We start from the raw sequence: 26,918 nt of genomic DNA on the forward strand, positions 1-26,918 counted from the left end.
TCTCCTTTTTAAAGTCTATGTATTTTGAAAGAGAAAGAGGAGAGAGAGAGAAGGAGAGAAGGAGAGAACGAGTGGGGGAGGGGCAGAGAGAGAATCCCAAACTGACTGCGGCACCAGCATGAAGCCCCGCTCGGGGCCTGAACTCACAAACCGTGAGATGACAACTGAGCTGCAGTTGAGAGTCAGACGCTTCACTGACTAAGCCACCCAGGCGCCCCTAGTTCTCGTTTTAATTGCAGGTAAAGATAATATAGATTTTGGAGGAAATTATCTGTCAGGTCAGATTATTTCACTGATGCAGTTTCACTGAAGGTTGTGAAGTCAGCACTGGAAAATAGTGGAGTGGGTGCAGAGTCACACAAGGCTGAGGGCCACTGTTCCTGGGCTTATAGTCAGGGATGCAGTTTGATGGTTCTGCTCATGTAGCCCAGGAGGGAGAGAAAGGAGCCACGGGGACCACAGCCGCTCACCTACAGTCCAGGGAGGGAATTGTGCACTTATTTCCAAACAGGTCACAGACGCACGGTGCTTCCTTCTCCTGTTTCTTAGCTGACTCTGCTTCTCTCAGTGGCTTGGCTGAAACAGAATTTATTCTACTTCAGTGACCCCAGATTCCCGGGGGGATTCTGCTACTCCAAGAACTTTCTGCCTCCCATTTGGCTGCTCTGGATTCTCCAAATGCCTGGGAAAACAGACTGTCGGGAAAACACATCCAGGTTGTCTCTGGTGGGATGGCTACCCTACCAGGACATGGGAAAGACAATGGAAAGTGATTCCTATGGGACCAAGTGCATGCACGTAGTTCTCTCAACTCCAAATATGGGTGCAGGGGCCATAGGATCAGGAAAGGGCATGATCACAAGGGGTGTGTGCGTTCACATGTTTTGCTTTTGTTTTGTTTCGTTCCCTTTGCTCAGTGCTGACCACATGACTCCTTCCCCTGGCTCATGGAACTGCTTAACTCAGCCTTGGACCATTTTATTCTGCTTCAGAACCATTCTGACAGTATGATTGATCAGTTGGCGGTTTACGTAAAAAACAACTCCACAACTACATTTAAATATCGACTAGTGCACCTGAAACGGTTACAAGATTGCACGTCAATTATTTTTCAGTGAAAGAAAAAACAAGATAAATAAGTAATGACTAGTTTGGGAATAACAAACCACAAATATTTGAGGTATAAGAACTACATGTGGTTTATATTTTTGTAGGACACCCTCAGGAAGATAAATGGGCAGAGTTAAAAAAGAAAAAAAATATCTCCATGGCCTCTCCCTGCCTCATCCCGACCACCATTAAAAAAATAAAAAATAAAACAAAACAAACAAACAGCCAAACCCCCCCGAGCCCAGGCTGCTTGTTACTCTTGGCTCCTAGGAGGCAGTTGTGTTTTAGGCAAGGCAAATAAGTAGCTGCCTGGGGACTGTGGCTAAGGTCAAGAACAGCCTGCTAGCATAACCTCCACTTCTGCCAACAGCCCCTGCCAGGCTGAGCGCGGCCCCTCTCCAGCCCCGGGGCTGTCTTCCTTCAGATTAGCTTCTCCAACTTGACCCTGTGCCATCACCGCCTTTCCTACCCTTGACCTGGCCTCACACGCAACATCTCAGCCAGTCTTCTCAGCCAAAAAGAGAGACACGAAACAGGGACTTGCTTTCTAGAAATAAAAAATATTTTCTACGATCCTTTTATCTACTTACACTACGTGTGTGTCCCTGCCTGCATGGCTACCTAGTGAGCAGGGCCATCGCTAGGGCTCCGACGCACAGCAGTCATCCAACAGAGACCTTCTACCCATCACGTGACAAGGACTGCCGGTGACACGAGAGCGATCAAACAGACAAAGCTCTCCACGCACGTGGAGTTCACATTCGTATCTGAGCTGATGACACGGTGGAAGGAAAACGAATTTATCCCCTGAATTGTGCAGCCCAGGTGTTCGTTTCAGCCCGGCTCACCTTACACGGAGTAGCCTCACGAAGCTGACCTCCTGAAGGAGGCCTAATTCGGGCCCACTCCAATTTAAGTGCACAGTGCTCTGAAGTCCTTAGGTGGGGGTAGGCATTTTGGTTTGAGAACCATTTCCATACAATCATACTTGAGGGCATCCTGCCAGGCCAGCCCACAAACGTCTACTTAATTCATAGCGTGACTAACCAGACTTCATTTCCAAGTCTTCAAAGGAAAGGCCTCAGAGACGATGGAGGGGTGAGGGCTTCATTACTCTGGTACACTCCGGCCTCAGCCTCTACCCCCTGCCGCTAGGCTGCCCTGCAATTTCCCCACTCAGGACCCTGAGTGGCTTCTGTCCCTTCCGCACGATAAGATGATCTCATCAACATGGAAGGAAGAAACATGTTGTTTTGAAAGAAAGAGGAGCTGTTCACCCAAATGATATTGAATTAGTGGGCGTTTTGTTGAGACAAAAGAATACAGAGGCACCTGCGTGGCTCAGTTGATTGATGTTGGGTCATGATCTCAGGGTTGTGGGATTGAGCCTAGAGTGGAGCCTGCTTGAGACTGACTCTCTCTCTCTCTCTCTCTCTCTCTCTCTGCTCCTCCCCCCATCATTCTTTCTCTCAAATTAAAAAAAAAGAAAAAGAAAAAGAATATATAGGGCTGTAGTGAGATCCTATGGCAGAATCACACAGTCTGGGGGTAATTTCCTTAAGTTTCTCTTACCTTTTATAGTTTCCTTCCTCCACTTAATATATCTTTTTCCTTATTAAAAATTCATACATGGAAATGTTTAGAAAATATAAATAAATTTTTAAATGACCCATAGTACTCAAAGAAACCAGTTAACATTTTGGAATTTGCTTCCAGTCTTTTTTTCCTCTGTGTGTGTGTGTGTGTGTGTGTGTGTGTGTGTGTGTCTAAAATAGGATCATACTGGGGTGCCTCAGTGGCTCAGTCGGTCGAATATCTGACCCTTGATTTCAGCTCAGGTCATGATCTCAGGCTCATGGGATTGAGCTCCAGATTGGGCTCCATACTGAGCATGAACCTGTTTGAGATTCTCTCTTTCTCTCTCTCTCTCTCTCTCTCTCCCTCAGCTCCTCTCTCCCACTCACATTCTCTCTCTCTCTCAAATAAAAAAAATAATAAAATGGGATCCTACTGTATATATGTAGTTTTATATCCTTTTTTCACACTTGCTCATATTATTAAATATTCTCCTAATGCAATTTTAATAGTTGAATATTTCATTTTATGTGTGGTCTATTACCTATGTAGCTAATTTTCATTGTTAAACATTTAAATTGCATCCAATTTCGCTGTTACAAATCCTAGCAGGTTAACAGACTAAATATTTGTAGTCATTTCAGATTATTTTCTCAGGATACATGTGTTACAGTACAATTACTGGAATGGAAGATACAAAGGTTTCTCTTTTAATGATCCTGATACATATTGTTAAACTGTTTTCTCACAGCAGTAGCATTTCTTATCCCATTAGTACCTACTTCATTTCTTTTCTTTAAAAAATTTTTTTTTATGTTTTTATTTTATTTTTGAGAGAGAGAGAGAGAGAGAGAGAGAGAGAGAGAGCGCACAAGTGGGGAAGGGCCAGAGAGACAGGGAGACCCAGAATCCGAAACAGGCTCCAGGCTCTGAGCTGTCAGCCCAGAGCCCAAAGTGGGGCTCAAACCCACAAACCATGAGATCATGACCTGAGCTGAAGTCAGATGCTTAACCCACTGAGCCACCCAGGCACCCCCCTGGGTGCCTTCATTTCTTTTCAATATGTTCTATTATTAGCACTTTTAAAAATATTTACCAATTTGATAGATGAAAATTATACGTATGGACAGTTTTGATTTTCATTTCTTTTATTAGTGAGGCTGGCAGTGTTTCATATATTTCTTGTCTTCTCCATTATTAGCAAATATTCCGCCATTCATTGTCTGTTATCCGGATTTTTTAATCACAAGGTTTTATTCTTTTCCTTATTTCTTCCATTTTTGAACCTAAAGATTACTTAAAAGTTCCACGACTTTCCATAGACAAAATAAAATGTCCTAACCTTTGAAGGACTGGATGGGTAAACAGTGACCCTTTCTGTACACCAATAAAGCAAATTTGATAAATTAAGGACAGCCTCTATTGCCGACAGATATACGCCTTCATAAGAATTTTCTGAGATGGTGACAGTGGCTAATTTTGTGTGGCCTGTGAGAATTTTCACCGTTTCCAGAAATGTCTCCGTCTTAAGGTCGGGAGGAGGGTGCCAGAAGTCTGGGCCCATCTCACTGTGACACATCTACCTCAAAGGCAGAAGTAGGAATGCTTGCTTATTGTTACACACATGCATCCGTGTGCGAAGCTCTAAAGTCCGAGTACAGAAAACAGTCATTATGACCCTGAGTCACCTCATTCCATCTTCACAAGACAAAAGTTCCCAGGAACTAAGGAGCGATGTGGGCTGACCCAATGAGTCTCCGAAGCTTCCTTTATTTTCACTGTCTTCACCAGCCATTAAACAAATATTTCGGAAGAAGTCAAATCTAATTTAGAGGGACGCCTGGGTGGCTCAGTCGGTTAAGCGTCTGACTCGGTTTCGGCTCAGGTCGTGGTCTCTTGGTTCATGGGCTTGGGCCCCACATCAGGCTCTGCACTGATGGTGTGGAGCCTGCTTGCGATTCTCTCCCTCCCTCTCTCTCTGCCCCTCCCCTGCTTGCTTGCATTCTCTCTCTCTTTCTCAAAATAAATAAACACTTAGAAATCTAATTCAGAATTTTTTTCTTTAGTGATTAAAAACTTGGTGACCAAAACCACTTCTGAGCATAGATCATTCAAAGTAACCACAGTTCGGTACCTGATGATTCACCCGAGGACCTGGGCTGGCATGCCATCCTCTGGCCTCCTTTCCACTGGGTCTTCCCAAGTCAAAGGCTCTTGCCCATTTCCTACAGTACCCTCTCCCTCTCCTTGCCAATTCCCTACAGTTCCACTCAGAAGGTGTTTGATGCATCTAAGTGAGAAAGGCAGCCACTGTGGGGTAAAGTGCCTGCAGCATACTAAACACTCAACAGTGTCAGCTATCGTGACTAAGTGAGCTAAGTGTCTCCATGGTTAGTGCTGCTTCATAAAGGAGGAAACAGAGCAGGAAAAGTGGCTCTTTCTGTTCACAGAGGGATAATTCAATGCAATGTGAGAATGAAGAATTTACCCTATTTGACAGTTGAGAAAAGTTGGGTACTAGTAATTCCAGTAACTCTGTTTTATATCATTCTACAGCTAGGTTTCAAATCCCCTCAGGACCATTTCAAAAAGCTGGTGTTGATCCACCTGATTTGTGACGGTCCCATTCTCATTCACCAGTGCTGCCGCATTTTTGTGCATTTCCAAACATCGCTAGATTCAAGGAACACAAATTCAGGAAAAAAAAAATGCCCCAGCAACTTCCTAAAAATACTGTTTCTCCTAAAATTTAAAGAGAAATAGGGATTAGTAAATAGATTTTATGCTCACTGCTTTGTTTTCATTCACCCGGATGGGCTCACTGCCCATCAGTAGGCTTGTCGCCATCCCTCCCAGGAGGAGGATAGGAAGCCACTTGTCTCAAAACCCTCCAAGGCAGAGAACAGGACTTCTCTTCTAGGGCACTAAGAAGATGCCCCAAAGCCCTTTGGGGTGGTCTCACCCACCTGGGGAATAGAAAACAGCGCTGATTTTCCAGGCTGCTTTATTCTCGCGGTTAAGGAGCAAACAGAGAGAACAGCAATGGTCTGAGAATGTTTTCGGAGGGGGTGCATAGTGAACTGAAAGAAAACAGGCTTTGAAGCAAGGTCTGATTTTTCTCTGAGCAAGTGAGGAAACAAAACCACGATACCTATCATTATGCCCAAGTTCGGTCACCACAAGATGAGGATGACACTGTGACGCAAAAGACAGCCGTGCCAAGAGTCAACTGAAGCTTCAGCAAAACTGAACACCACACCGAAAACACTCTGAGTATCCAGCTCTCGTCGGCAGGGAGCTCACGGAGAACCAATATGAAGATGACCGGTGTGAAAGTTCCTTTTCCAAAGTACAATGGCTTCTGTACACACACCTTTCTACTCCTCTGAAACTTCTTCCTGCCTCGTACAAAATCCTCTGTGGAGGCACATGTTTAGCATCCTTCCCTAGCAGTGTCCGCTGAATTCCCTTCAACCTCTAACTGCACACCGCAGAGATAAGGGTTCCTTCTTCGGCTTTGTTCCCCCCTCATATCTTGAAAATATAGATGAGCTTCTAAATAATGCTGAGAGATACAAAAAGATGAAGTATCTCAAAATCTTTACAGGCATAAGCAACACACAAAAGGTTAAGCAATGGAGAACAAGAGCAATACACGTTCTACTCTGGAGTCGTTAAAGATTACTGTCGGTGACGTGTATATCCTCAGTTTCAAAAATGCCGACTTGAAGGCGTACCTGGCTGGCTCGGTCGGTGGAGCACGCACCTCTTGATCTTGGGGTTGTGTGTTTGAGCCCCAATTTGGGTATAGAGGTTACTTAATAAAATCTTGAGGGGCTCCTGGGTGGCTCAGTTGGTTGTGCGTCTGACTTTGGCTCAGGTCATGACCTCGTGTTTCGTGAGTTCGAGCCCCGTGTCGGGCTGTGTGCTGACAGCTCAGAGCCTGGAGCCTGTTTCAGATTCTGTGTCTCCCTCTCTCTCTGACCCTCCCCTGCTCGTGCTTTCTCTCTCTTTATCTCTCTCTCTCAAAAATAAATAAACATTGGAGTGCCTGGGTGGCTCAGTCGGTTGAGTGTCTGACTTTGGCTCAGGATCTCACAGTTCAGTTTGTAAGTTTGAGCCCTGCTTCGGGTTCTGTGCTGACAGCTCAGAGCCTGGAACCTGCTTCAGATTCTGTGTCTCCCTCTCTCTCTGTCCCTAACCCACTCTCATTCTGTCTCTGTCTCTCTCAAAAATAAATGTTAAAAAAATTAAAAATAAAAATACAATCTTGCAATTTTTTTTTACTTAAAATGCAGCTTTTAAAAAAGATTTAAATTATAATATGACTGTATCATACACAACGTTACTCAGGAAAGTAACCGGTACACATTACTGCGCTGCTAGAATTTTGGGTTTTTACAAAAATAAAGTCCATGAAAGGACTAGGTCACCTCAGTGATTATTTTCCTTAAGTGTAACTCCTCCCACCCCTGCTACTCCCCACAAAAGCACTCTTAAAAATAGAAGTTCAGAATTTAATAAAAGTGAAATCAGTTTTGTAATGTGCAGAAGTCTGGGAATATTAAAAATCACTATGAACTTAACAAAGTTATATATTTTAATTGTTTAAATGTTTACTTAATTTTGAGACACAGCGAGAGACACGGAGTATAAGCATGGGAGGGGCAGAGAGAGAGAGAGAGAGGGACACAGAGAATCCAAAGCAGGCTCCAGGCTCCGAGCTGTCAGCACAGAGCTTGATGCGGGGCTCAAACTCATGAATGGTGAGATTATGACCTGAGCTGAAGTCAGACACCTAAATGACTGAGCCACCCAGGCGCCCCAATAAGATTATATATTTTAAATCTCTCATTCTATTTTCCTTAACATAAATACAAAAGTAAAGTACTTAAAGGTTTAGGATTTACCCTTGAGATACTATAAACTATTATTATCTTCATGATAAAAGAAACTTATGAATCTATGGAAAAGGGAATAATATTTATAAAACATATTAGTAAAAGCACTGTATATGTTTGTGTATTGACATTCACAGGTCGTTCATTAATAAAAATATTTAAAGTATAATAAAAGGAAAGTTAAGAGTGGTTTTACTCAAACTTGCATTTTCCAAAAAGTATCATCTGAAAGTACCAAAGATTAAGTAGAAATCCACATTCAAAAAAGAGTTCCATGGAATTCTCAGAAAGAGACAGTCGCAAAGGGTCATCTGAGGACATTATTTTAGCCTCAACTTTGAGAATCATTCAAACGGGGGAGCCAGTGCCCGATATTGACAAAGTGCAGTTTCTGGCTGGCAAGATCAGATGCCAGCCCACCCTATCTGCCAAGATGAGTGGATGAGAAGTCATTTCATGAAGTCATGCACAAACATGAAATGCACTGTAAAGGTCTGTGGCCATCCCTCCATCATTGCTTTGCTTGCTTAGGCTGCTGGCCAGCAGGGATAGCTCCCTCTGCAAAACTGTTTCAAAGTAATGACCTGGAGGAAGTGGTGTGCTGATACCATGAAAAAAAAAAAATCCCTCAAACACAAAGATAGTTCAAAAAGCATCAGTATATGGCTCAGAGGAAACAAACAGCTCAGCTAATTTCAACTCAAAAGAAACCTGAGAGACCAGTTTACCTTGGCTGTAGCTACACACACACACGCCGGAAAACTGAAGGGTGGCGATTATCTAGTGAGTCTGTTTTGTGCCAAAGGGGATGAAAGGGCAGGGTTATCCATCCTGGGGTCAGGATGGAATAACAGAATATATCCCACCCCACAATGCTTCAGACACAGAATGACGTGTATATAAGAGGACTTCTTCACACTGTTCTCTCCTTGAGACAGGGAGGGGCGCCCTGGACCTCGGCCGGAATGGTTAAGTCTGATGTTCCTTCCTGAAGCCACTGGGAGATCAGAAGCTAATTCTGAGCCTCTCACACATGGTCTCTCCATCACTGGAGGCTTTCCATGGGTTTTCCTCCCACAGTGGTGTCTTTACAGAGCTAAGAGAGGAGCAGGGCATCTAAAACAGTTGTTTCCTGTGTGCATCGTGGGCTAAAATCCATCTACAATCTTTAAAAGATGACCAATACTGAATTTTCAACTCCCGGGCACTTAACAATACTCTTCAAATGAAGTGAACACATCATCGACAAACATCACATTCTATTTGGTTTTAAAAACCATTTGGAGCTTTCTGTAAAAACAGCTACTTTTCTGAAAGAATAGGCAATGGTTGCTACCAAAATCTTAAAATGATCCTTATTTTATTTTCAAATAACCTTATTTGAGAAGGTCACTAGACGTAGGTATCAGCAGAAGGCTAAAACTGTTTTCTCAGTCCTGTTTTGTACTGCTATTTTGACATCTTTGTTGCTAATTGGGTCAAGATGCCCAAAGGCCCTTTGGTTTTGATCACTCGAGGAAATGCACCTCACAGCAGAAGACCTAGTTATTTTATTTGATTTCCAGTTTTGTGAAGGGAAGACAGGAAAGAGTGACGACCTTTAGTATCAGAAGTGTGTGTTGTTGACTTTCAGTTGGGTAGTGAGATTTTCAGTTCAAAACATTCAGTACCCAGATCACATGTGGTGACAATTAAAATGTTTTAAATGATGCTTTTCCTTCTTCCAGTGCTGGCCATAATATTCAAGCTGGGCACAGGAAGCAGAGATTTTGTCTCAGCTCAGTAGCCGACTTACAAGGGCAGCTCCAAGCTCTGCAGTTTTTGCCATTTGTCTTTCTAGGTGGTGCACCAGTCAGCAATCCTCTGCAGCTCATAAAACCCAACATAACCTTTTGGGACGCTCTGGAAAAAACACATTGGGTAATAAGGGATAGAATGCTTTCTGTTCAGTGTTTCCAGTGCTATTTTCTGGCCCAAAGAAATACCAAATCATAGGCATCTACAAAAAAGAGAGGTGGCCCAGAAATGATCTTGCATAGTCTGTGAGTGCTGACTACCCCCCCCCATCCCCACCCAAAGGTTCATCTACCTGTGTCCTGCTGTGTGTTTTACGCAGAGCTACACAGGCATTGGAGCAAACAGCCATTTCTACCAGACTTGACTCAACTCAACTTCTAGGGTGGTCTTAAAGTGAAAACAAAAGTGCCCAGAATGATCCTTAGCACATAGTAATGGCACAATAAATGTTAACTATTATTATTATTGTTCCAGGGAATGAAATGGCATTGTCCTGATCACCTTGAGGATGTGAGGAGGGGTGAAAAGATGCAGATCCATGGCAGTGACAGTGAGACGAGTACGGTCTAGGAGAACGTGAAACTTTGACATTAATGTTCTCCCTGTGAGCTTTCCCCAAAGGTATCCTTCCGCTATGGAGCTAATCAGAAGGCCCATCGGCATTTCCATGTGTAGTTTACACACCACACTGTGGTTTCTTGGCCGGTCCTTGGCACAAAGGGAACTGAGCAAGACATCACAACGTAGACAAGCTGCAACGTGAACGCCACAGAGGTGGGAAGGTCATGGCCCACAAAGGCAGAGATTCGGTGAAGGCCTCTGAGGTTTCACCTCATCTCCACCGTTCTTAGTCACACAATTTCCTTTATGGATCTGAACAGTAACAAACGGGCCTTAGAAAACGAATCAGTGTGCCAGGTGGAAAATGCCAAAAGTCATCTTGTCTCTCCAAAGGGTTAAGCTGCTTTTCCGTTTTGTTTTTCTACCCTTTCTTTATTCTGCAAGCCCTCTTTGCTGAATAATTTAAAATTCACGGTTACAAGGGCTTCCTTTGTGCCCACATTCCCCTGCTGAGATCAGATGCAGCTGACCCCACCCCAGTCAAGGCCAACTGGATGAGGGCAGGACCCCGGCCCAAGTCTTCCTGCTGGAGAGCACGCTGTGAGATGGCCGGGTGTGAAAAAGCCTGCTCTGCTCGAACAAGGCAGTCTGTTTCCTCCTCGTCTCAGAAGTATGAAATGGGAATCGTGGGGACAGGTAGGCAGTCAGTCATACCAGAGAAATGAGAGGAGACAGGAATAGCCAGTTAACTGGTGGACATAAGAGAGGAGATGATCCGTCTCCTGGGACTGAGGGCACATCGTGATTTTTCAGGTACCTAAACTGTACTGTAGTCTTTAATAACTCTAACAGTAGCAAAGCTAACGGTAACAATAATAGCTAGCATTTATTGTGCCCTTACCTTGTGCTAAGGATCATTTTAGGAATTTTACAACTATTCATTCATTCAATTTTCACAATGACTCTTGATGATGATGATGATGATGATGACGCTGATGATGGCACTGAAGCACAGAGAAGCTAAGTAACTTGACCAAGGCTACACAGCTCATAAGTGGCCCAGACACAATTTGAACTCCAATTGGGCAGGGTTCCAGAGCCCATCCAGCATGTGCCTCCCTGTGGGGTAGTCCTGAGTATCCTGTGTTATTGCCCATCCTTACAATAAAGCTCCCCTATTAAGGAGGCCTGACAGGGGGTCTATTGCTTGCTCCCTATTGCCTCACAACTAGCATTTTTCTTGGTTCCGCTCATTATGAATCTTAGTAACGTAAGCATACATTTATTAATTCAAGAACTATTTAATGCTTACTGTGTGCCAGGAACTACTACTGAGCTCTGGAAGCTGACGAAGACTCCGCCCCGTTCCAGCTCTCAGGAACCTCTACTAAGTAGGGAAAGACTCGGTCTGCACACACCGCCACGCCAGAAAGAGCTTCCAGTAATTATACTGTATAGCCATACTTCTACGACCTTCTGCAGAATCTACGGGACATACTGTCTTTGTAAACACACCGTGTCCTATTTTTGAATAATGATATATTGTATCCCGAGATCATCGTTAAAATAACGCCTCAAAAGAACATCTTAAATATCACCAAAATAGAAACAGACACGGCAAAGATGGCTTCTTGGAAGGTCTTCCCAGGATTCTGTGTCCGTCAGGCCAAGGGATGGCAACACGCATGCGCACACTGGCTGACCTATAGGCGGCGCTGCAGGGTCCCCCAGAGCCTGAAGGTGCCTGAGAAATACGAACCATGGCCTCCTCCTCCGTCTGATCATATTTCACTGCTGGCAACTTGTTCACGGCATCAATCCCCATTGCCGCCAAGTGGGTATTTATTTATGTCTACGGTACTTGCAAGACGGTGTTCTCAGACACTAGGTGTCACTCTTCTCATCTTTCCAAACTGACAGCACCAGCACACTGCTTTGCACCTGACAGGTCTTTAACCCGTTTTAAACGACCGTTTTGTAACAGTATTACACCAGCACCAGTCTATTGTGGGAAATGCTGAACTCAAATTTAAAGGAGAGAAATTACGTATAATCCTACTAGAAGTACATGTTAACTTTTTGGAATATTTCCTTCTGGTCTTGATACATATAAAATGTTTCAAAATGAAGATGATAAATACGCAGTTTTGAATCCAGGTTCTGTTAGCCTTTCCTACCGCTAAATACTCTTTGAAAACATGATTTTTTAATGACTGCATGGAATTTCGACACCAATTTATTGAACGTTCTCCTGTGGCTGGTCATTTACTTTATTTCTTACTTTGCTTTTATAAATGTGCTAATATCAACATCCTTATACGCAAATTCTTGTGTTCAGTTAGGTTTATGCAATAGAAAAAGAAGTATTGGATCAAAGAGTTTGAACAATTTAAACTCTCTTGATACGCAGCGCAAATGGTCCACGGGGAAGGCTTATACTCCCTCTGGCCTCGTGAAAGAATGAATGCCCCATTCACCATACGCTCGCCAACACTGAATATTACAGTTTTAGAAAATCTTTATCTTAATTTGGTTTCTTCAGTGGGTCGTAACAGAGCCTACATTTAAACTCTACGTTCCTAAGAAAAGTGCAGATGGGTCACTTACAAACAGGAGCAAAAGAGCCTATGAGCAACAGTCCCCACCTCAAGCCCTTGAAGCCATGACATACTTTAGAATTTTAGAAATGGCAAGTACTTTAGAGGTCACTGAGCAAACTGTTTCAGTTTATAAATAAAGTAACCAAAGCTCAGAGAGATGTAGTGACCTGGGAAACATATTTGAGTTCGAACTAGAATCTAGTTGTCTGGACCCGTGGTCTTGACCCATAAGCCATTTCTTTAGAATGGGCTGATAACCTATGGAAGCAACAAACCATTGTTACCAGAGTGAAAAAATAAAGGGAAAAATAGTATGAGAATATATTTGAAAACGAAACCATTATTGTTCTAAATTGTTTTATCTTCATGACACCAAGTGAGAATAAGCTGTTTTATAGACAAAGGCAAAAACTCACATGTGAGTATTACTCTATTCTTAAGATCCCTGCTTACATCTAGAACAGATATTTTTTTCTACTGGAACCATTAAAATATTCAGCATTGATTTACCATCCTCTCATCGAGCCAACATTTACTAAGAATGTACTGTGGCCAGGCACGTTGCCAGGTACTGGAGCAGCAGGGGGGAAAGAACCAAGGTAAGAAATGAGGGATTCATTCTGCGGGGGGAAGTGGACAGGAAGGCATGTGAACAAATGCTAATGCATGTGACTGGGCGGTGACGGGCTACACAAGGTGCCGTGGGAGTGGGCAGAGCAATGGACATGGAAGGCGTCACAGAGGAGCTGACACATGAGCTATGCCTGTGCTTGAAAGTAGTCTACTGGGCAGGGTGGGGAGAACAGCATCCCAGTCAAGGCTGCTCATCGGACGGGCCTGAAACATGGCGGCTGCACACCTGAACTCATCGAACCCTCACTCTATGAGCAGACTGATGCTGTTCACTGGATGTTTCTTAGGCTGGTGTATATTCTGACTGGTTAGCACTTGTGCCTATCAGCTGTTTGATATTTAGATATCACCTCTGCCTATAAAGACATTATTGTCTTCACTTAAATTTTCCAGAGGTTACAGAGCTGATAAGTTTGTGATTTGAGCTTTTAACTACAAACCCCACAAGGCAGAAACAACTATAACATCTAGCATGAGGCGTTATATTTCTTATTAACTGGTCAATTTTCAATTATGAGCTTATATTTCTTGTTAACTGGTCAATTTTCAGTTATGAACTTGAAAAGCCTGATGACTTTAAGAGATAAGAACTGGTAGATTTCGGGGGCACCTGGGTGGCTCAGTTGTTTAAGCATCTGACTCTTATTTCAGCTCAGGTCACGATCTCATGGTTCGTGGGTTTCAGCCCTGTGTTGGGCTCCACACTCACAGTGTGGAGCCTGCTTGGGATGGATTTTCTCTTTCTCCCTCTCTCTGTCCCTCCCCTGCTCGTGCTTACACTCTCTCTTTCAAGATAAATAAATTAAAAAAAAAAGAACTGGTAGATTTCTGTGGTGGGGATGCATGGCATCAATATGGCTAAAACAAATGTGTTATAAATCAAAATATGTGCTTGTTTATTAATGCACTAAACAGTACGATCTAGTGGCCAGTCTAATAATGACTATGATTTTGAAGTAATAATGAGGGCAAATGATATTTGGAGATATCTGAAATTGTACTGTATAAAAGTTACTCCTACTTTTTAATTGAATCATATTTGACATATAACATTATATAAATTTAAGGTGTACAATATGTTAATTTACATATTGTAACATAACTGCCATTGCAGTAATAATTAGTACTTCTATCACATTATACAATTATCCTTTCTTTTTAGTAGCTGGAATAATTAATAGTCTCTTAGCAAGTTTGATAAGTATAAGAGAATATTGTCTATATTCACCATACTGAGTATTACATCTCTACAACTATTTACTAGTCATAGCATAAGTTATCTATTCTTATGCAACAAATTACCCCAGAACTCAGTAGCTTAAACAAACAAATATATTATACCAAAGCTTCTGTGAGTCAGGAATCTGAATACAGGTTAGCTGAGTGTCTTTGGCTCAAGGTCTATCACAGGACTGCAATCAAGGTGGCAACTGGGGCTGTGTTCTCATCTGAAGGTTCAACTGGGGAGAATCTGCTTCTATGCTTAGTTATGTGTTGGCAAGAGGAAGAGGTACTTACTTGTTGACTATTAGTCAAAGGCCTCCTTCAGGTCCTTGCCATGTGGGTCTCTCTTCAAGGTAGCTTAAAACATGGTAGTTGGCTTCCCTCAGAGTGAGCAAGAGAGTGACAGAAAGCCCCCATCATGGACACCATAGTCTTTTTATAACTAAATCTCAGAAGGACATCTTATCCTCTCTGCTGCATCTCGTTCACATGAATCACTAAAACTAGCCCACATTTAAAGGGAAGGATTTAAACACAAGTATATTTAATTCCAGGAGGTAGGAATCATTGAGGGCCATCTTAGAAGCTGCCTACCATAGGGTCACCTGAGTGGCTCAGTTGGTTAAACGTCTGACTTCGGCTCAAGTCATGGTCTCATGGTTTGTGGGTTCAAGCCCTGCATCGGGCTCTCTGCTATCAGTGTGGAGCCTGCTTCAGATCCTCTGTATCCCTCTCTCTGTCCCTCCCCTGCCTGCATGGGCGCACACACTCTCTCTCCCTCTCAAAAATAAATAAACATTAAAAAAAAAAAGAAGACGCTGCCTACCACTTAATGACAAAATATCTATGACTTCTATCGGTGATGATACCACAAGCGCTGCTAACACTATTGCGGTTTGTGGGTACATTCACAATTGAAGGAAATGCAAAATTTCAGTGAGAGGTTAGTGAAAATAAAGACGTTTTATTCCCCCCACCGCCAACTCACAGACTTTAGGTTAAGAACTCCTGTGTTAAAGGATGCAGCATATCTCTCACCATCCAAAAATCAGTCTGATGCTTTGTGGATAGGCACAAGGATTCCTCACATACCCCTGGAATCCACTATGTGTGGGCCTTTACTGTGTTTGCAAAAGATTCCATTTTTGTTTGTTTGTTTTTAAACCATGCGGTACTGTTAGTCCAGCTCAGAAATAAATCGACTTTAAAAACTGTTCCCACAGCTGCAAAAGGCAAGTGTTTGGCACTAATAAATCAGGATTAGTGGAGCTTGGCTTATAATGAACCCTTCACCTCCCCTGGGCTGGTGGTCACCAACTGATCTATGGGAACAAATAAGCCATGCTTTGAGGTAATAACCATTTTTCTAATGCTACGTAGGACTTGAGTAGAAAGCAAGTAGAGGGAGATATTGTATTCCTGCAAAATTCAATCTTCTTAAACTTGGAGGCCTCTCAAAACATGAATCAAAATTATGTTTTCAGGGCCACTTGCTTGACCTCTGCTTATTACTACCTTTCCCTTCATAACTACTGTGGGGGATTTTCCTTCTAGATAGTGAAGGATGCTATCAACAGGCCCATATCAGAGAATCAGTGAATGTGGAGCCCAATTATACGTTTAAATTTTACCCTCTTGGACCCCAAATGAAATTTGGCATCACCTGCTCACAGAAATGCCTTCACTGTTCCATTTTTGGGGGGTGGGGTGGGACAGGGGTTATATTCAAAATATGTAACAGCCAATAAGGCACAGTCACTAACCAATCAGAATGATGTCTCAGAGTCCTGGGCACCCCATGCTGTACTAGGCACTAATGCTTAACTACTGAATTATGAGACAGGTCTTAGGGATTGAAGGGTGCACTCAAGTTTCTGAGATCAGTGATGATTCATCAACTGGTACTGAAGCTTGTCAATATTTTAATAACCAGCATGGCTGTACCACTGCAAAGAGTATCAACTGCTGAGGTGGGTGGGAACTGTTCCTCCCCCGGGTTCCCGTGGAGGGTTACTAGTGTGGGAGTTGACTCTGTCACCTTTCAGCACTCCATGTGGCTTCTACTGTGGGGACAGAGCCCAATCCTGCTTTCTGAGCCTTGAGCTGAGGTCTTGGAGTCTCTTGGAGTCCCCCACCCAGGTCTCCTCAAGGCTCGCTGGCTGTAGTATCCCAGCTCTCAGGCACCTGCTAGGAGCAGCCTGGGACAGCTGTGTCAAGCTGGCACCAAAAGACTTCTGTGCAAGCTGGGGTTGGGTGTTTCCCTGCAGGTTTGATGGAGGTGTATGTTCTCTGTCTACAGGTGTCATACCACCCAAGAAGTCCCACCACTGTATGGGGTATAGGACAAAAAAAAAGAGACTTCTTTTTTTTTTTTTTCCATGTATCCTCTCATTGTAAGGATTAGTTTAACAGCTACCTGAAATTCCTGATTGGAGCCCCAGTGTTTTAGGTGTATCTGGATACATCTAAGAGGTCATTCTGCATTGTCTCTTGGTCTACATTATTTTACTAAAATGCTCTGGTTTGTTCTACTTTGCTCCATGCTTCTGGAAAGTGGATTAGGGAAGGCTTTAGATACAGACAGGCTTGGGTCTGCATTCTGGCTCTGTGGGCTGTGGTCTGGTCACTTCACCTCTCTGAGGCAATGTCCACTTCATACAGTGCCTCCCTCATAGGCTGGTCAAAAGTCTAATAAGATGAAGACATATTTGATAGATGCTCTTCTTATAAACCGAGCACAAGATCAAGAATAAAAACATTTAGCATGTATTTGGGGTAGGAAATGCCAGTGTACCAATCTAGGTACTTTAAAAATAGATCCTTGGGGCGCCTGGGTGGCTCAGTCGGTTGGGCCTCTGACTTCAGCTCAGGTCACAATCTCGCGGTCTGTGAGTTCGAGCCCCGCGTCGGGCTCTGGGCTGATGGCTCAGAGCCCGGAGCCTGCTTCCGATTCTGTGTCTCCCTCTCTCTCTGCCCCTCCCCCGTTCATGCTCTGTCTCTCTCTGTCTCAAAAATAAATAAACGTTAAAAAAAAAAAACAAACGTAAATTAAAAATAGATCCTTGTTGTTCACTCAAGCTGACTAAAAAGCAGACAAAAAGTGAATTTAGAGATTAAAATGGAAGTTCTGCGCAGACTTACAGCCAACTCATAAGAACTCAGAATTCCTCCTATTGAATGAAGATAACATACCTTCTTTTCCCCCAGGAAAATAGCTAGCATAGGTTAATTCATTAATACTTACATAACGATCTAACATCTGTCTCAATGACAATAAATGCAATTTCAATTATCAAGATATTTACGTAAATGTAAAAAGATGAAAACCATAATATTTTCTCTAATTGTCTTGACATATATGCAAAGAAAAGCTTGATTTGTTTAGATATTGAGCATCTGAAAAAATAAACCTTGCTTTTGCCCACTTTGCTAACTTTTTTTTCTTAAAGTAATTATGAAATCACTGGGGCTTACGCAGCGAAACGCAAGGCCTAAAACAAAACTGACCCTTCCACTCTTGTTTACCCAAGTGAACATTGTCTGATTTCAGTCCCAGAAATCAGTCACATGAATAAGTCCTTCTGCAGAGTCTCATTCTGTGTTTTTTTTAAATTAAAAATTGTTTTCAATGTTTATTTATTTTTGACAGACAGACACAGTGTGAGCGGGGGCGGGGGGGGGGCGGTAGCGGTTGGGCAGAGAGAGATGGAGACACAGAATCCGAAGCAGGCTGAGCTGTCAGCACAGAGCCCGAGGCGGGGCTTGAACCCACGAGCTGTGAGATCATGACCTGAGCTAAAGTCAGACTGAGCCACCCAGGTGCCCCCCATTCTGCATTTTTAATAGGAGTTTTAGAAGCTACAGATGTATTCAGGAGTAAAATGAAACCATTAAGACCATTAAGAAAGATGAATTCTTCTAGGAGTCTAACTCCTACATTCATACATGTATATCTAACTGCCTACTCAACATCTCCACGCGATGTCTGTTTAGCAGACCACTCGGACCCAACAAATCCCCAAATAAACTCCATATATCTCTCCCCTACCCCTACCTGCTCTACTCACAGCCTCCCCCAGTCGGGTGGCATTTCCTTTCTTCCTTTGCTTCTTTGTAGTCTTTCTTGACTCCTCTCTCATGCTTATTATTGTTCAATTTAACAATTAATCTTGTTCGTTCTACCTTCAAAATAATCAAACTCAAGGCACCTGGGTGGCTCAGTTGGTTGAGCGACCTACTTTTGATTTCGGCTCAGGTCACGATCCCAGGGTCATGGGATTGAGCCCTGTGTTGGGCTCTGTGCTGAGCATGCAGCCTGCTTAAGATTCTCTCTCTCTCTCTCTCTCTCTCTCTCTCTCTCTCTCTCATCCCCTCCCCCTCTTGTACACTCTCTAAAAAAAACTTTTGGTGAAAAAATTGAAAAAACACAAAATAACCAGACTCTAATTACTCCTCACCACAGCTAATGCTGCCACCCTGGTCCAAGGCACCATCATGTCTCATGGGAAGATTGCAACAGCCTCCTAACTGGTCTGTACCTTCTCTTCTTGCTCTCCTACAGTTTATTCTCAATATAGTAGCTGGAGGGTAAAAGCCAGATCATTGCCCTCCTTTGCTGAAGTCCTCCCAAAGCTCCCTCCTACAAAGGCCACAAGGCTTTCCAGAATCTCACCGTCCTCTTCTCCCTGCCTCACTTACTCTGTCCTCATCACACTGGCTTCTGTGATTCCTGGAATACGCCAGGCGCGCTCCCGCCTCGAGGCCCTTGTGTTTCCCCCAGGTATCTGCAAGGTGAATTCTCTCACCTCTGCTAAGTGCCACCCCTAACCACCAGACTTTGATCCGCATGCACCACGGCATTCCTGCTTCTCCTCGCCCTGCTGTACTTCTCTTCCCACCGTGCTCATTACTTCCTCACATAACATACTATTTCATTATACATACATAAATGTATTGTTATTGCCCACGTCCCCAAGGAGAACAAAAGATCCACACGGAAGTTATTCGGTAAATATTTCTGAATTAAGGGAAAATGCCCTCCTCACAAAAAAGGCCAAAAGAAAACAACAACAACAACAAACCCATAAAACAACCAGTATCCAAAAAGGGTCTTACAATGTCCAATACGACCCACATATTATATATCATTTTCTTTTTATAATGCTTGTGGCTTTAGGAGGAGAATGAAGAAGTAGGACCGGCACTGGGAAGAGGCTGCTGGTTTGCTCAGGAAAGACCCTTAAGAGGGGCATTACAGGGGAGGGGGAGGGCACCACACTTTGAGCACAGGAACTTTGTCACAGAAGTCCTAAAACCTCGCTTTTTTTTTTTTTTTAATGTTTATTTATTCTTGAGACAGAGACAGCTTGTGAACAGGGGAGGAGCAGAGAGAGAGGGAGACACAGAATCTGAAACAGGCTCCAGGCTCTGAGCTGTCAGCACAGAGCCCGACACGGGGCTCGAACCCATGAACTGTGAGATCGTGACCTGAGCCTAAGTCGGACGCTTAACCGACTGAGCCACCCAGGTGCCCCCTAAAACCTCTCTTTTATCTGAGAGCTAGAGGGATCAGACCCAAAATGACTGACCCACATTACAAATTCACAGGAGGCTGCCGGGCACACTGGAATTTATAAATAATGGCATTTCTTTCCAGTGGCCATGTCCACTCTCCAGAATATACTCTTCTGAGGTGATGGTACCCAGGAAACTAATTTAGTGTGCAGAAGGCGGTTTAGGGATTTTGGAATCAGGGCTAAGGACGGGTAAGCCTCCCGAGGGCTACTCAGTTTGGGCCACGGTAAGCCATGGTCTTCATCTACGCTTCACAATGGACAACCCCTCTCAATCCATATTCATGTCCACATGACTCAGAGTCCCTCCTCCTGGTCAATCGTGGGCAACCACTGGGAATTTTTCCTCTATGGATTTTGCTCTATGAGGATTTTCACTGTTCACTGGGCACAAACTTTCTCTGGGTAAGCTGGATTAGTTGTTTACATATATATATATGTATATATGTTGTTTACATATATATGTATATATATGTATATATGCTTATATATGTATATACATATATATGTATGTATGTATGTTTACATATATATGTATATATATGTATATATACAGACATATACTGAATCTCATACATATACTGAATGACTTCCATGTGGATCTTTTGTTCTCGTACATATATATATGTACGTATACATGTATATATGTATATATGTACACACATATATATATATATACACCATCTGTACTATAATACTTATATTATGCTTATCTACACAGTATCCATGTTGCTCTGCTGTTTTCCAGGAATTACATAAAGGTCACTTAACTGGAGTTTTGGGAGTTCATTAACTCCTCAGTCTCTTGGTCCACTCCCACTTGGCAGGAGTGTGGTCCCTGTAGATGGTGTCCCAGAAGGGCACCGACATCCAGACTCCCCGTCCTTGGGGCCTCTCAACCCTGCAGCGGGTGGACCCACGCTGCAGTCAGGAACCTTGGTCTATGCTCACTACTCTCACTAATTAGCTATTTTGACCAAGATAAATCACCTCTAACCTTTCCGGGCTTCAGCTTCCAAATCTGAAAACAAGAAGATTGAACTCTTGAAGGTCCCTTCTATTTAGAAAAACCCAGGATTCTATTTCTGACCTACCTCTTTAAGTTTTAAATAATGACAACGGCATCTGAGAGCCTCTTTTCCTAAACTTTTCCCAAGGCCAGATGTTCCTGGCACTGACTTAGGAGAAAAAAATAGTTTTTGAATAACCTAACATTTTTGTCTTTCAGAGCAAATTATCCTCTGGCCTTTTCAATTCTTTTTCCCCTACTGCTCCCTCCATATGAATCTTTAACAGAAGTTTTAAAAAAGTAAACTATCTACTCTTCCTGATTTGTCAGGGTTTATCTTGTAACAGCATTATTTTTTTTTTCCACGTTAGTATTCCTATATAAAACCTCTCCAACATTGTTAGTCCGGTAACTGTGTGCCTCAGCCCCAATTTGTCCCTGTTTTGCAGGAAGGTTATTAAATGCTCTGGGGATGAGGAACAAAAAGCTGAGAGACCGGGCTGGAGAAGGAAGCAAGCTGTCCATACAGGTAAGTGCTGGCCTGAATTTTCACTAGGTGAGGGGCAGGGAATGGCAGGAGAGTGAGAGGAGAAAGAAGAGGAAAGGCAGAAGGAAGGACAGAGAGAGAGTGAAGGCACACATTGCTGGCTTTGAAAGAGGTTTTAGGCGAAGCCCTCGTGGCAGTTCATCAAGAATGTTCATTTAGTTAAATGACTTCTGGAACTGGGACTTTCCTAAGAAGCCACACCACAGTTAGAAGGCAGAGTTGGAACTCCAATTCCCTTCCTCCCTGTGTAGTCTTCTGCACGGCAAGCTGGCGAGGTGCAATGCAGCCCCTCTACTGACCCCACACCCTGTTTTCAAGACTCTGGATCGTACTACAGGCCTTTAAAGCCTATAAGAAAGACCAAATCTTCCTACAGCTGGCCTGGAAATCAAAGAAGTGGCTTCCGAATCACCATGTAATCACCATTTTGGGTAAATCAGTGATTTACCCAAAGAGTAGCAGTTCGTTAGCAAACCTCCAAATGAACCTATAGGTGTAATATATGCACAACCTCCTGGTCTAAGATTAGCTGCATATCCCAAATAATTGTAGGTCCCAAGATATCATCTAATGACTTTTGGTTGAGGAAATATATGCCCTAAAGAATTTTTGCCCTGTTAAAAAAAATATATATATATATGTATATATATATATATATATATATGTATGTATGTACCTGTGCATGTGTGTATGCAAACATGTGTCCTACTGCAAAGAAAAACCTCTTTGTTTTTTGTTTTTTTTTTTAATTTTTTTTTTTAACATTTATTTATTTTTGAGACAGAGAGAGACAGAGCATGAACGGGGGAGGGTCAGAGAGAGGGAGACACAGAATCCGAAACAGGCTCCGGGCTCCGAGCCGTCAGCACAGGGGCCCGATGCGGGGCTCGAACTCACAGACCGCAAGATCGTGACCTGAGCCGAAGTCGGCGCTCAACTGACTGAGCCACCCAGGCGCCCCAAAACCTCTTTGTTTTTAAGCCACACTAGGATTACAAAACAGTACAATGCGAGAGCTTAAAACATGACACATCATTAAAATCCAGACACAAACAAAAGTAGAAAGGAAGCCTAATTCCTACCAGAAAGTATCAAAACAGACTCTGGTAAGTAACTTCTAATTAGTATTGAGAAATTACAGTGTTAGTGATATGTAAGCACCAGGTAGTGGAACCGGCAGAGTCCTGTAAGCCAGGAATAGGTGCCTCTTAAGTTGGGTGGAGTGCACCATACAAGGTTCCGTTCAAGGGCTCATCTTTTCCCAGCTTATTAATTTCTGAAGTTTATTTATTTATTTTGAGAAAGAGAGAGAGCGTGCGAGAGAGAGAACGAGAAAGAGCATGAGTAGGGGAGGGGCAGGGAGAGAGAGAGAGAGAGAGAGAGAGAGAGAGAATCCCACTGATAGGGTGAAGCCTGATGTTGGGCTCGAACTCATGAACTGCAAGATCACAACCTGAGCCAAAATCAAGAGTCGATCGATGCTTAACCGATGGAGCCACCCAGGTGCCCCACCCCGTAGTTTATTATTTTTGAGGAAAAGCCTTCTCTGTCCTTTCATAAACAAATAAATGCAACCCATTCTTGTCATTTTCTGATGCCTTTTTGGTGGGGAGGGGGACACGTAGAGGCTTTTTTGGGCGGGGGGAAACAGCACCAACTTTCCAACTGGTGAAGAAAATGGGAAACTGAAAGGGCACAGTGAAAAATCAACCGAGCATGTGGGCAATCCCTTCCTCAGAAACATCAGAGTACACATAAGTGTTAATGATGTTTTATTTAGAAGACAGCACCTTCAGCCAAAGAAGACCACAGAGCAGTGCATGAGGCTGTCCATCATAACTTCCCTACCATTTCCTTCCAGAAAATCTATAATCTAAACAAACAGCATGGCCATGGCTCCAGAATAGTCTTACTGCCTTGCTTCTTTTCTGGGACAACAGGCCAAGTCGTCTTTGGGTCCTTATGACCCAGAAGAAAAATACAACATTTTGTTTGAGGCATTCATGAAGGAAAATGATACTGATCTTGTAATCTGAGGTATCTTCAAGCCTGTGGGTTTAGAAGGGAGGATGGTATAAGAAGACACAATTACTGGATGATTCTCAGAAAGTGTGTTTATTCCTGCATGAAGTCTGGTTTAAGTCAACAGAACTGAGGAAAAGGCTTTTTCCTGAAGATTACGTAGTCAAAAAGTATAAATTATGGAAAGAATAAAAAGCATTACCCCATGCTATCTCTTCTATTTCCTTTATTTTCCTTGCCTTCATCCTTGTCAGCTCTTGAAAACTGAACTGCTTATAAGCTGAAAATCACAGAGATTTTGTCAAGCATTCCAGAGTCAAGATAAAAATCAATGGTGTTGAAAAAAATCGCATTATTGAACCTCCTGGTCTTTTTCAAGAGTGTATACCATGAGAGCAACTGGCTCGTAGCAGATGATGTGAACATTAGAGCACATACAATACTTTAAAGAACTATTTATACTTTAGAGTTCCCTAATGGCTACAATATGTAAACAACTCCTATAACTCAACAACAAAAACCAAACAACCCCATTTAAAAAATGGGCAAGGGACTCAACAAACATTTCCCCAAAGAAGATATACAAATGGTCAACAAGCATATAAAAAGATGCTCAGTGGGGCGCCTGGGTGGCGCAGTCGGTTAAGCGTCCGACTTCAGCCAGGTCATGATCTCACGCTCCGTGAGTTTGAGCCCCGCGTCAGGCTCTGGGCTGATGGCTCAGAGCTTGGAGCCTGTTTCCGATTCTGTGTCTCCCTCTCTCTCTCTGCCCCTCCCCCGTTCATGCTCTGTCTCTCTCTGTCCCAAAAATAAATAAACGTTGAAAAAAAAAATTAAAAAAAAAAAAAAAGATGCTCAGTGTCGCTAATTGGTATGGAAATGTGGATCAAAACTACAAGATATCATCGTACACCCATTAGGATGGCTACTATGAAAAAAACCAGCAACCAGTACTGACTAGGATGTGGAGAAACTGGAACCCCCGTGCACTGTCAGGGGGACGGTAAAATGGTATAGCCGCTATGGAAAACTGCATAGCAGTTCATCAAAAACTTTAAGACAGAATTACCAGATGATCCCTCAATGCCACTTTTGGGTATGTATACAAACAAATTGAAAGCAGGGTCTTAAAGAGAGATTTGTATACCCGGTTCACGGCAGCATGATCGACAAAGGCCAAAGGCGGCAGCAACACAAATGTCCTCCACAGAGGAATGGATAAAGAAAACGTGGTGTATACACATCACAGAGTATTACTCAGTCTCAAAAAAGGGCGGGGGTTCTGACACATGCTACAACATGGGTGAACCTGGAGGGCATTATGCTAAGTGAAATAAAGCAGTCACAAGAAGACAAATTCTGTATGATTCCACTTCTACAAGGTCCTCGGAGTAGCCAAACTCAGAAACACCAAGTAGAATGGTGGTTGCCAGGGGCTGGGGGAGAAGGAAATGGGAAGGAGTTGTTTAACGGTTTAACGGTTAACGGGTTAACGGTTTACAGAATTTCCATCTACACACTTAATGATTAAGATGGAAAATTTTAGGGGCGCCTGGGTGGCGCAGTCGGTTGAGCGTCTGACTTCAGCCAGGTCACGATCTCGCGGTCCGTGAGTTCGAGCCCCGCGTCAGGCTCTGGGCTGATGGCTCGGAGCCTGGAGCCTGTTTCCGATTCTGTGTCTCCCTCTCTCTCTGCCCCTCCCCCGTTCATGCTCTGTCTCTCTCTGTCCCAAAAATAAATAAACGTTGAAAAAAAAAATTAAAAAAAAAAAGATGGAAAATTTTAGGTGATGTCTGTTTTAACACAATTAAAAAAAACCCACCACCTGTAGCTCCCAATATTTCCCAGCATAATTGTGATGACAAAACTGTGATACTTTACCCACATCCAGAAACATCTCTCTGAGAAGCCCGGGGGGCTGGGCCTCCAGACTTGGTGGTGACAACTCAAAAAGATGACCAATGATGAATTCAACTGTGAAAGCTGCACTCATCAAAGTTTTATTTTTTCTTTTCTTTTCCCTTCCAGCATGAATGTTTTGTATATCTCACCAGCTTGTCCTTCTGGAACCCAGGCAGCCCCATTATCCGTGGAGGCTGGCTCTGAAGTGTTACTCTACTACCCGGCATCCTGGAGAGAAGAAGCCTGCCTATATGTCAGGGTCTAGGAGAAGAGGAATTTGCAAAGTCAGTCCCCTTCTTCTTATTTAGAGAGTTCAGTAACATGCCTATACAGCCCTCCTTCCTCATAAAATTCACAATTTTCTCTCCAGATAAAAGGTGACTATTTATCTCTTCCTGCTTTTGACCTTCAAACTGAACTCAGTGTTCAACTTGGCAGTAATTCCTGCTTAAAAATGACAAGCTAGAATAATAGTCCAGGTGCTCTCCACCATCTGATATGATCTACCACCCTGTGCTGTTCCATGTCCTTTTTTTCCAGAACCACTTCCAGGTTTGGGGCTCAGAGGCACTACATCATAACATCATAAACCTTTTCTTGCACTTACAACACAAAGGAACACCCCAAAGGTGGAAAGCTGGAGAAGGGGGTGAGAAATTGGCTAGGGAGAGAACAGACGCCCCCAGAATAAATGGAAACAGCTTTTGGAAGGATGCATTAATAAAAGAGACATTAGGTCCATCTGGAAAATATTCTAACAAAAAAAAAAACCAAAAAACAAAAAAAAGCCCTTTTCTACTATGTGCAGCAGATTAGCAGAATGCAAAAGTCCCTGAGCAACAAAGCTCTATGACCAACTGAAAAAGCAAAGCAAAACTGAAAGAAGAGCTCCTTCTAGGGATGTCCAGCCACCACGAAGTCGTGAGCCTCTTTTTGGTCTCAGGGGCACTCCTAGTGCCGTGTGCAAGAGACTTTCTTGGTGTGTGTGCAGTTCCCCTCTGGTGTGTGTGCGTCTCCTTCAGGCACTGATTTGTGCACAGGCCTCCAAACACCAATGGCGTCCAACCTCCCCTCCACCCCCAACCCCGATGGAAAGGTGGGCTGCCTCTCCGAGCGAGTGCAGGGGTTCTGAAGCCACTGGGGCCGAGATCTCCAACTTGGAATCCAGCCCTATTCTGTGAGCCTCCCCTCCATTTTCTTGCACAACATGGTAGTAAAAAATGAAAAAAATGTGGCCATCTGAGGACATAATCAACAATGATTTTTCTCTTTCATCACTGTTCTGGTTATTTTGCACTACTGGGATGTAAACAACACGTGAGTCCTCTAACCCCTCACCCCTTTGTTGTTTTTTCAGTGCAGACACTCTGGAGAACACCGTGGGCTAGAACGACAAGAGGAACCAAGAAACTCCCAACTCAACCTCTCTTCATTACTCTCCCCACCTCTATCAACACGTTAACG

At 43.3% G+C, this 26,918-nt stretch overlaps 1 protein-coding gene across 3 annotated transcripts in view; it reads right to left on the bottom strand.

The window, feature by feature from the left end:
* WIPF1 (WAS/WASL interacting protein family member 1) overlaps window positions 1-26,918 on the bottom strand; it is a 106,192-nt gene that overhangs the window by 56,160 nt on the left and 23,114 nt on the right. The window contains exon 1 of one of the 3 annotated variants that reach the window (XM_040475432.1): window positions 471-490. The exons of the other annotated variants lie outside the window; for them this stretch is intronic. The gene's annotated coding sequence lies outside the window, so the exon portion shown is untranslated. Of the gene's footprint in view, window positions 1-470; window positions 491-26,918 lie in introns of those variants that run through there. 3 annotated transcript variants of the gene reach the window in all.

This window comes from Herpailurus yagouaroundi, unplaced genomic scaffold, assembly GCF_014898765.1.
Source record: "Herpailurus yagouaroundi ecotype Mexico unplaced genomic scaffold, PumYag 140, whole genome shotgun sequence".
Classification (NCBI taxonomy): Eukaryota; Metazoa; Chordata; class Mammalia; order Carnivora; family Felidae; genus Herpailurus; species Herpailurus yagouaroundi.